This window comes from Micromesistius poutassou (genome assembly GCF_964030765.1).
Source record: "Micromesistius poutassou genome assembly, chromosome: 2".
Classification (NCBI taxonomy): domain Eukaryota; kingdom Metazoa; phylum Chordata; class Actinopteri; order Gadiformes; family Gadidae; genus Micromesistius; species Micromesistius poutassou.
The window spans coordinates 23,819,822-23,830,876 of record NC_140272.1 but is presented as its reverse complement, the minus strand read 5'-3'; the positions used below and the strand labels follow the sequence as shown (position 1 = coordinate 23,830,876).

The window sequence follows — 11,055 nt, the reverse complement described above, 5'->3', positions numbered from 1 at the left end:
GGGGGGCTGGGGCTTGGGCTTCAAGGGAAACATTGGAATGGGCTCTGTGGTTCTCAGGTGCAGGAACCAGGTTGGGTTCTAGTTGCTGAGAGGGACAGCCCTCACATCTCGCCCCCTGGTGTGTCTCCTTGAGGAGTTCCTGTCTCCATCCTGAAGGACGTTCCAGTTCATGTAACTGACGTGACGACGGCCTCTTAAACACTTGGGTTCCCCTGAGGGGGAACAGCTACACAACTGAAGGCCTCAAACACCGCAGAACCCTAGCATGCATCTCTGGTCAGTCAGTCACACACCCTTATCAGTAATACAACACACATGGGATGTGATGCAATGATGAGGAATGTAGTAGGAAAGTGGACGGATAAAGTATCTTCTAGGTGTGAATGAGAGGCATGAGAACAGGGGGGGGGGGGGGGGGGAAGAGAGAGAGAGAGAGAGAGAGAGAGAGAGAGAGAGAGAGAGAGAGAGAGAGAGAGAGAGAGAGAGAGAGAGAGAGAGAGAGAGAGAGAGAGAGAGAGAGAGAGAGAGAGAGAGAGAGAGAGAGAGAGAAGAGAGAGAGAGAGAGAGAGAGAGAGAGAGAGAGAGAGAGAGAGAGAGAGAGAGAGAGAGAGAGAGAGGGCGGGGCAGGGCCTACGTGGGGCGGGGCAGGGCCTACGTGGGGCGGGGCAGGGCCTACGTGGGGCGGGGCAGGGCCTACGTGGGGCGGGGCCTGAGAACCGGTTCAAACTAAACGCTGTCAGCCCACAGCATTAAAAGAAAATGTTGTGACTTACAGTTCGCAGTTTCTTCGTCTTCATGGTTTGATACTCACAGAATGTTTCTTCTTCTTGAGCTGTGAAGGAGAGCAACAAGATTAGTTTTACAGCTTGTGTGTGTTTGTGTGTGTGATTTAATTAGTGATTAATCCAATAAAAATAAGTTATTAAAATAAGTTCTTTTTCCCATTTAACTATGACGGTAACGAATGCAGAGTCATTGTGTGACGTCATGGCCCCACCCCCTACGTCTTCCACCGCCAACTCCGTCATGGAGTCATTGATAAATATCTGCAGCCGCGTCACCCGGCGAAAAATATCAATTAACTAAATTAAAAACAGCTTACGACGACATACATCCAGAACTACTATTCAACTTATCAAGTAGGCCTAGTAAAAAACTATTAAGATCAATTATAAATAAATGTCCTACTCACAGCAGGTCCGGATGTAGCGGGCCGTTTACTTCAAAAAGTGTTCGTTAACCCGACGGTCAACCTGGAAAACAAGGACCAGACGTATCATTAGTTACTTTTATAACTTTAACCGGACGTTCCTAACCATGTTTCGGTTAAACTTCTAAAATAACATCAATATTAACCGTGTAATGAGACAGCTCACTGTCTTTTTCAATCTAACCTGTATTGTAATTGTAAATAATTATACTTGAAGAAAATATGTAAAGAAATATGTAGAAAATTTGTTTTGAGAATTCTAAACTAGAAACACAGTAGTAGTAGTTTATTCTTTGGACACCTCGTTTAAATAATTCTGAATCAAATCAAATTTTAAACTTCAACATGAAAGATGCACACACTTGGGAATTTGTAATTCAGGAATATTGTAAAACATTCAGTGAATTTAACAGCATAACTCTGGTGGTGAAACGATGTAAAAAACAACAACTTGGCATTAACCTTCCAAAGACTTGAGCAGTCCCATCGTAGTCCTCGTCTCGCTCCTGGTGGGTCGTCAGCTTCATCTGTTCACAATACAAACACATTAAAAGAGTGATGTTACGTCACCAGGTGTGAGTGTGACCAGCTGTTACGTTTTAGTTGTGTTTTAGTGTCCACCTTGATGTACGCTGGATAAACCATAGTAGTAGCAGCTGATTAATTAATTACTTAATTACTTCAAATCACAGCTTTGGCTAAAATTCACTGAATGAAAAATCTGAAGGAAAAACTAATGAACACCCTCTACGATCGTTTGAAATAATTAAAAAGAACCTCTGGGTGTCAAGTGTTTGGTGATGGTTACCCTCCGGTCCCCAGCCTCCGGTCCAGCCTGGTACCCCATGCCTGGTCTAGGGGGATCTGGATACCCTCTGGTCCACAGCCTGGTGCCCCATTCCTGGTCCAGGGGGATCTGGATACCCTCCGGTCCAGCCTGGTACCCCATGCCTGGTCTAGGGGATCTAGTTACCCTACATTATAATTATGCGCAAGAAAAGCACTATACACATCCAATGTATTAACATCATCATCCACCCTGGTGCCCCATACCTGGTCCAGCGGGGATCTGGGCTCCAGCCTCTGGTCTCCCATGCCTGGTCTTGTGGATCTGGTCACCTGCTGGTCCTCAGCCTCTGGTCCACCTGGTCTAGGAGATCCTGTGAAGTCAGACAGCATCTTTATAGACCTGTGCACGTAGCGGTCTCGAATCTAACTACAACCCCCCCCCCCCGCAGAATCCTTACCTTGAGCTGGAACGACGATGGAGATCTTGGGGTGCTTTGGTCGTCTCGTTGCAAAATACAGCCAACAGACTTACCTTGAGCAGATCTAGTAGTTTGTTGCTGTTGGTTCATGTACAAATAATTGACTATACCTTTCATATCCCCCCCATTTAGCAAATAATTCCCACCCATAAACAAGGCTGACTAACCCTAACCCTACAAAATAACAAACTGTTCTCATGCGTTTTGTCTACTTCCTTAATACTCTCTAAAACATTGCATGCACATCACATGAGTGTTGCCTTAATGATCAGGGTGTGATCTGAGTGACCAGAGATGCATGCTGGGATACTGTGCCATCTGACGCCTACAGTTCTGTAGACGTTGCCCCTCAGGAGAAACCAAGTTTTCAAAAGGCTGTCGTGACATCAGTTACATGACCTGGAACGTCCGTCAAGACCGTGACAGGGACTCCCCGAGGAGAAACGCCAAAGGGTAGGCTGTGAGGCTCCCCCGCTCTGCGACTAGAATACAACCCAGCTCTTACAGGAGAGAATCATGGAGCACATTTCAACGTTCCTCTTCATAGACCTTGAAGCCCCAGTGAGGCTTTCTTCATCTCCTCTTCTGAAGAAGAGCACAACTGCAGCTCGACAGGGACGCTAGTTGGGATGTTTCAAAGATGGTTTCCGATTCAAGGGGGACCCATCTCCCAGGTCCAATTAGCCTCATCATTACAATTCAGCCCGAGAAAGACTTGGATCTTAGGGCAGGAGTACAGGAGATCCAGAGGGCTTGCCAGCGTCCATCATGTTGAGGTTAGGTAGGGAAGACTGTTCATCTTCCATTTTCAGTCAATTGGTTGGTTTCTCATCCGATTCTGTATGCCGTTAGTCCATCATCCATTGTACCAAGTAGCCATCATCGCTTCCCATTGTTTGCATGATTCAGTCACACTGCAGTCCAAGCTGCATGACACTCAAGTCATCCTGTCCAGTGTGTAGAATGGTCGAATTGAGATCCAGATGCTAGATTGCGGCAGGCTCTTGCTGTATTGAACACCCACTTTGTTATCCTCTTTGATTTAGGCCACAGACTTGAGTCATCCAGAAACGTCCGACCAAAAGACACTCCAGGGTGTTTCAGGAAGAGTAGCGTCCTCCTGTAGCTGAAAATTCAAATGTTCAGATAATACAAGTCAAGTCAAGTAGAAGTAGAATTTCCCCTCACACTTAGTGCCGCATGCAAGGTTAAAGATTGCCCCTCTCACACTTAGTGCCCCATGCCAGGGCAATGATTGCCCCTCTCACACTTAGTGCCCCATGCCAGGTTAAATATTGCCCCTCACATGAAGTAGTGCCCCATGACATGCAAAGATTGACCAGTACCAGGTTAAAGATCACACGTTTTTATTTGTTATTAGATTGTGTATATACACAAACGATGACAATACTCAAAGGAATACAAAGCCAAACGAGAGAGGAGAGACCAGTGGAGGTTTTGACGGAGAGACCAGCGGTGGGTTTGTAGGTCCTTGAGAGAGGAGAGACCAGCGGAGGTTTTGACGGAGAGACCAGCGGTGGGTTTGTAGGTCCTTGAGAGGAGAGACCAGCGGAGGTTTTGACGGAGAGACCAGTGGAGGGTTTGTAGGTCTTTGAGAGAGGAGAGACCAGTGGAGGTTTTGACGGATAGACCAGTGGAGGGTTTGTAGGTCTTTGAGAGAGGAGACCAGTGGTGGGTTTGTAGGTCCTTGAGGAGAGACCAGCTTAGGTTTTGACGGAGAGACCAGCGGTGGGTTTGTAGGTCTTTGAGAGAGGAGAGACCAGTGGAGGGTTTGACGGAGAGACCAGCGCTGGGTTTGTAGCTCTTTGAGAGAGGAGAGACCAGTGGAGGGTTTGATGGAGAGACCAGTGGTTGGTTTGACGGAGAGACAAGCGGTGGGTTTGTAGGTCCTTGAGAGGAGAGACCAGTGGTGGGTTTGTAGCTCTTTGAGAGAGGAGAGACCAGTGGAGGGTTTGTAGGTCTTTGAGAGGAGAGACCAGTGGAGGGTTTGTAGGTCTTTGAGAGGAGAGACCAGTGGAGGGCTGGTGGGTCAGACCAGTGGTGGGGGGCTGGTGGGTCAGACCAGTAGTGGGGGGCTGGTGGGTCAGACCAGTGGTGGGGGGGGCTGGTGGGTCAGACCAGTGGTGGGGGGGGCTGGTGGGTCAGACCAGTGGTGGGGGGGGCTGGTGGGTCAGACCAGTGGTGGGGGGGGCTGGTGGGTCAGACCAGTGGTGGGGGGGGGCTGGTGGGTCAGACCAGTGGTGGGGGGGCTGGTGGGTCAGACCAGTGGTGGGGGGGCTTGGGCTTCAAGGCGTATGGAGGGAAACGTTGGAACGTGCTCCGTGGTTCTCAGGTGCAGGAACCAGGTTGGGTTCTAGTTGCTGAGAGGGACAGCCCTCACATCTCGCCCCCTGGTGTGTCTCCTCGAGGAGTCCCTGTCTCCATCCTGAAGGACGTTCCAGTTCATGTAACTGACGTGACGACGGCCTCTTAAACACTAGGTTCCCCTGAGGGGGAACGTCTACACAACTGAAGGCCTCAAACAGCGCAGAACCCTAGCATGCATCTCTGGTCAGTCAGTCACACACCCATATCAGTAAGACAACACACATGGGATGTGATGCAATGATGAGGAATGTAGTAGGAAAGTGGACGGATAAAGTATCTTCTAGGTGTGAATGAGAGGCATGAGAACGGGGGGGGGGGGAGAGAGAGAGAGAGAGAGAGAGAGAGAGAGAGAGAGAGAGAGAGAGAGAGAGAGAGAGAGAGAGAGAGAGAGAGAGAGAGAGAGAGAGAGAGAGAGAGAGAGAGAGGAGAGAGAGAGAGGAGAGAGAGAGAGGCGGGGCCTACGAGGGGCGGGGCAGGGCCTACGAGGGGCGGGGCAGGGCCTACGAGGGGCGGGGCGGGGCCTACGAGGGGCGGGGCCTACGAGGGGCGGGGCCTACGAGGGGTGGGGCGGGGCCTACGAGGGGCGGGGCGGGGCCTACGAGGGGCGGGGCGGGGCCTACGAGGGGCGGGGCGGGGCCTACGAGGGGCGGGGCGGGGCCTACGAGGGGCGGGGCGGGGCCTACGAGGGGCGGGGCGGGGCCTACGAGGGGCGGGGCGGGGCCTACGAGGGGCGGGGCAGGGCCTACGTGGGGCGGGGCAGGGCCTACGTGGGGCGGGGCCTGAGAACCGGTTCAAACTAAACGCTGTCAGCCCACAGCATTAAAAGAAAATGTTGTGACTTACAGTTCGCAGTTTCTTCTTCTTCATGGTTCGATCATGATACTCACAGAATCTGTTTCTTCTTCTTGAGCTGTGAAGAAGAGCAAGAGATTAGTTTTACAGCTTCTGTGTGTGTGTGATTTAATTAGTGATTAATCCAATAAAAATAAGTTATTAAAATAAGTTATTTTTCTCATTTAACTATGACGGTAACGAATGCAGAGTCATTGTGTGACGTCATGGCCCCACCCTCTACGTCTTCCACCTCTAACTCCATCATGGAGTCATTGATAAATATCAGCAGCCCCATCACCCGGCAAAAATATCAATTAACTAAATTAAAAACAGCTTACGACGACATACATCCAGAACTACTATTCAACTTATCAAGTAGGCTTAGTAAAAAACTATTAACATCAATTATAAATAAATGTCCTACTCACAGCAGGTCCAGATGTAGCGGGCCGTTTACTTCAAAAAGTGTTCGTTAACCCGACGGTCAACCTGGAAAACAAGGACCAGACGTATCATTAGTTACTTTTATAATTTTAACTGGACGTTTCTAACCATGTTTCGGTTAAACTTCTAAAATAACATCAATATTAACCGTGTAATGAGACAGCTCACTGTCTTTTTCAATCCAACCTGTTTGATCTGGTGGAGTTAACAGCCGCCTGAGTCAGCCTGCATTGAGTCCCACGTCAATTTCCAACAAAACAATTCCCCCATAGACAATGAATTTAGAGGCAGTTATTGCACTCACTTGGTTTGTTGAAGTTGATTGTAGTCTTTCCGGTAGTCTGTGTTTGCTCCAAGCTCTAAAATGCATCCAAATAAGTTATAAAAATATCAAAAAGTAGCATTCTATGCTCAAAAGTATGTCAGGAGCAGCACAAGACCTTGTCCTCTCTCAACATTCACTGATTCAAATTGTTTGTTTGCACACCTGCATACAATTACTGAGCTGATTATAATGCTTTACGTCACTACCGCTGTTCAACACCAGATGGAGGGCTCCCTCATGCATGGTCATATGCTGCATGTTTTCCTTTTGAACATAAATTTTTTTTTAAAAAGATAATAAAGTTAGGGGTTAACAGTTAGGGTTAGGGTTTAGGGTTACGTTGGAGACTGTAGATGTTCATAAAACAAGGGTTAGGGTTTTTGCAGTTTATTTTGTTTTGGGCATTTCCTCACAGTGCAAATATGTTTAAATGAGCGTTTTGAAATGGAATCAATTAATACTTTTTCGTTAGCCTATGTTGTGAGTAACTGAGAAAATAATGAATACTTTGGTCTGATAATGTCTATTTATATATTTTTTTCTCTTTTGGAAAAAACACTGCTTTTAGTGGCCGAGTAGTCCACTACAGCACTACACGCACAGTCCAGCACGAGTGCTTTTACATATCAAAAGACATCTACAGGATGAGATGGAATCAGACAAATTTTATCCAAGGTTTTATCCAAGGGGGGAGGTTAGGGTGTGGGGGAGGGGGAGGAGGGAGGTTAGGGTATAGGGGAGGGGGAGGACAGGGGAGGGGGGAGGTTAGGGGAAGGGGAGGACAGGGGAGGGGGGAGGTTAGGGTATAGGGGAGGGGGAGGACAGGGGAGGGGGTAGGTTAGGGTATAGGGGAGGGGGAGGACAGGGGAGGGGGGAGGTTAGGGTATAGGGGAGGGGGAGGACTGGGGAGGGGGTAGGTTAGGGGAGGGGGGAGGTTAGGGTATAAGGGAGGGGGAGGACAGGGGAGGGGGGAGGTTAGGGTATAGGGGAGGGGGAGGACAGGGGAGGGGCAACTCCGAGCAACTCAGAGACTTGAAACTGATGTTGGTGTGTTGTCGTGGCAGAGTGGTTAAGGGGGTGGACTCGAAATCTATTGTGGTCTCCACACGCAGGTTCAATTCCTGCTGACAACGGTTGCACCTGTACAACTTTCACATCCACACCGTATGGTGACACTGCGTGAATTGAGTGAATATATGTCAATCTTAGCATGTAGGAGGCAACATCTTCAATCCCAGGCCGTTTCTGGATGAGGTCCAAGCATCCAATATTTTTAACACCATGCTCTCCCGACATGAGATGTTAATCTTCAAACGTCTGAAAGATCTGAAGACCAGTAGTTGTCATGTCCAAGTGCTGAATGCCATGGACGAGAAAACCCAAAGTGTTTCCTGTACTGTATTGTGTTGTAAGGGGATGTAGCTCAGTGGTAGAGCGCATGCTTTGCATGTATGAGGCCCCGGGTTCAATCTCTGGTGTTTTTTGCGTTTTTCCACGCAAGTTTTGGCGAGCGGAAATTTGATCGAAATTAGGTCATGCAATACATTCTGTGTTGAAAATGTTGCAGACTGCTACTGTTCAAACAACCAAGAGAATTGAAACTATGGTGCTTGTGTTGTCGTGGCCGAGTGGTTAAGGAGATGGACTAGAATTCCATTGGGGTCTCCCCGCACAGGTTTGAATCCTGCCGTCAACGGTTGCAGGGTAATCAGTGCATAGGTTTCCATAAGCTAGTGCTGTTTAACACGTTGAAATGAGATGGGTGCAGTTATGCACTGACTTCCGCACTTCAGTAAGTAAGGGTATGTAGCTCAGTGGTAGAGCGTATCACAGTTCTAATCACAGCAGTACGTTGTGTTATGTAAGTACCCCACTCAATTGGAATCCCATTCGATACCAGTTCTGATGGCTTCACACATGAGCGGGTCGCGCTACATGAGACATATTTCATTGGCGTCTCAAGTGAACAAATCAAAAGTGGTACTGTGGCTTAGCTGGTCAAAGCACCTGTCTTGACTATCTCCCAAAATTTAAGCCATTGTATTTTATCATTGCTCTTCCCGTGTTTGAACTGCTTGTACATGGATAGAACTTTCACACCACTAGTCTATATTCAATTCCACAATTTATATGGTACACTGTATCAAAAATAGCCCAAAATAGCCCATATAATATATAATATAATATCCCATCCTTAGCTTTGTCAATTGAGATCAATGCATTGGCAATGTCGGACCAGGGATCCAATGCTAGTTTAATGTTGAGTGTCCTACACCATCTCCCCGAATTGAGGTCATTATTGAATATAATACTCTGCCTGCGTTATAACTGCTGTTCAAATGATAATATTTTCATAACAACAATCTATATTAAATTCCACATTTTTTTTGGTACACAGTCTCTACTCGGTGAGATGCGGTGGCTCCGAGTAGATCCAAGTGGTTAAGGTGATGGACTGCTATTCCATTGTGCTCTGCACGCGTGGGTTTGAATCTCATCGTATTGATTTACCATTTGTTAATTGAGATCAATGCATTTGCAATGTCGAACCAGCGATCAAATGCTTCGAAGACTAGCATGGTCACCACGATCTCGCTGTTGTATCTTTAGCAAAAATCTCCATGAGCATAGACCGCATGTATTCATACATGTTTTAGAACTGTCAAAGCACTTCACTGTCTTCCAAGGTGGACTTGTATACGCTATCATCAATCGTCAATGGGTAGCATTTTCACACCAATTGTCTATATTCAATTCCACAATTTTTATGGTACACTGTATCAAAAAAGTAGATGGGGTGGCCGAGTGGTTAAGGTGATGGACTGCTAATCCATTGTGCTCTGCACGCGTGGGTTCGAATCCCATCCTCATCGTATTGATGGTGTAACGTTTAGCACTCTTGACTCTGAATCCAATGATCTGAGTTTGAAACTCGGTGGAACCTTGTGCACCGTTCAGTGTCCTAAATTATCTCACAAAATTGAAGCTGTTGTATCAAAAAAACAGTTGGGGTGGGTGAGTGGTTACGGTGATGGACTGCTATTCAATTGTGCGCTGAATGAGTGGGTTCAAATCCCATTATCATCGGTTAGTTTTGTCAATTGAGATCAATGCATAGGCAATGTCGGACCAAGGATCCAATGCTAGTTTAATGTTGACTGTCATACACCATCTCCCCGAATTGAGGTCATTATTGAATATCAATACTCTGCCTGCGTTATAACTGCTGTTCAATTGATAGCATTTTCACAACAACAGTCTACATTAAATTCAACATTTTTTTTGGTACACAGTCCGTACTTCGTGAGATGGGATGGTCGTGTGGTTAAGGTGATGGACTGCTAATCCATGTGCTCTGCACGTGTGGGTTCATATCCCACCCTCATCATATTGAGTTCATTGCAATTGCAATGTTGGACCAGGGATCAAATGCTTTGAAGACTAGCATGGTCACCACATTCTTGCTGTTTTATCTTTAGCAAAAATCGGACCAAAAATTAGCATAGACCGCATGTATTCATGCATGTTTTAGAACTGTCAAAGCACTTCACTGTCTTCCAAGGTGGACTTGTAGACGCTATCATCAATTTGTATACTATACCATTATACTAATACTACTACTATACTATTGGAGATGCCGGGGATTGAATCAATTCAATCCCCGGCATCTCCAATCCATTATCCACGAAAGTTTTGGCGAGCGGAAATTTGCACAATTTCCCTACACAGTGTTATGCCGTAGTGCCAGTCAATAACCGCATTTCTCCCTTGTATCGTTAAGCAAAGCTACATGTATCGCTTGCACACACGTACAATTGAAGTAATCGGCCCATCTGTACAGCTTCCCATGTAGGAGTGCTGAGGTCCGATCACTAAGATGTGATCAAAGCAAGCAGTTGTCAAGAGTGTAAGACTATTTCAAAATGTGATCACACAACCTCAAACGTTGCAGTCTATTACTGTTCGGACAACTGATAGAGTTGAGGTGGAAAAGCACCATTGTCCTGGCCAAGCGGTTAAGCTGATGCACTAGAAATCCATTGGATCCCCCTCTCCATGTTTGAATTCTGCCGCACCAGTTCACCACCTCTGCTACTAGCAGGCAGGCCAAGTATCTGCATCTCGCACTAGGATGGCCTAGTGCAAGTCAACCTATTGATTGGCTGTATCATTAAGCAAAGCTTCGGGTATTTATGGTAGAGATGTAGGCCAAAGAACAAAAAGGGGATGTAGCTCAGTGGTAGAGCGCATGCTTCGCATGTATGAGGCCCCGGGTTCAATCCCCGGCATCTCCACAATACAGGGAGAGATAAACGACGTATATGTCAGTTGTAGAGGTAAACAATTATCCGATCACGTGACATTGCTGAAATTTACTGTTTAATGAATGTTTAAACAGTAATGCGTTATACTGTTTAAAGGATCAACAGAAACATGTCATGGTAGTGCAGGCCTCTTTCGTTGTATTCTCAATCGTTTACTGAAGCATTTCTGTTGAACTGAGAGTGGTGCTGTGGCTTGGCTGGTCATAGTGACTGTCTAGTCAACAGAAGATGCAGGGTTCTAATCACAGCAGTACGTTGTGT

At 46.9% G+C, this 11,055-nt stretch overlaps 4 non-coding genes across 4 annotated transcripts; all 4 read left to right on the top strand.

The window, feature by feature from the left end:
• The first annotated feature begins 7,520 nt into the window (after positions 1-7,520).
• On the top strand, positions 7,521-7,602 carry AC3HAE_009890 (transfer RNA serine (anticodon CGA)). The gene has a single exon. It is a non-coding gene; the product is annotated as a tRNA-Ser (tRNA).
• A 481-nt stretch (positions 7,603-8,083) lies between these two features.
• Positions 8,084-8,165, top strand: AC3HAE_009889 (transfer RNA serine (anticodon AGA)). Its single transcript has one exon. It is a non-coding gene; the product is annotated as a tRNA-Ser (tRNA).
• A 1,095-nt stretch (positions 8,166-9,260) lies between these two features.
• Positions 9,261-9,342, top strand: AC3HAE_009888 (transfer RNA serine (anticodon GCU)). Its single transcript has one exon. It is a non-coding gene; the product is annotated as a tRNA-Ser (tRNA).
• A 1,350-nt stretch (positions 9,343-10,692) lies between these two features.
• On the top strand, positions 10,693-10,764 carry AC3HAE_009887 (transfer RNA alanine (anticodon CGC)). The gene has a single exon. It is a non-coding gene; the product is annotated as a tRNA-Ala (tRNA).
• The last annotated feature ends 291 nt before the right edge of the window (positions 10,765-11,055 follow it).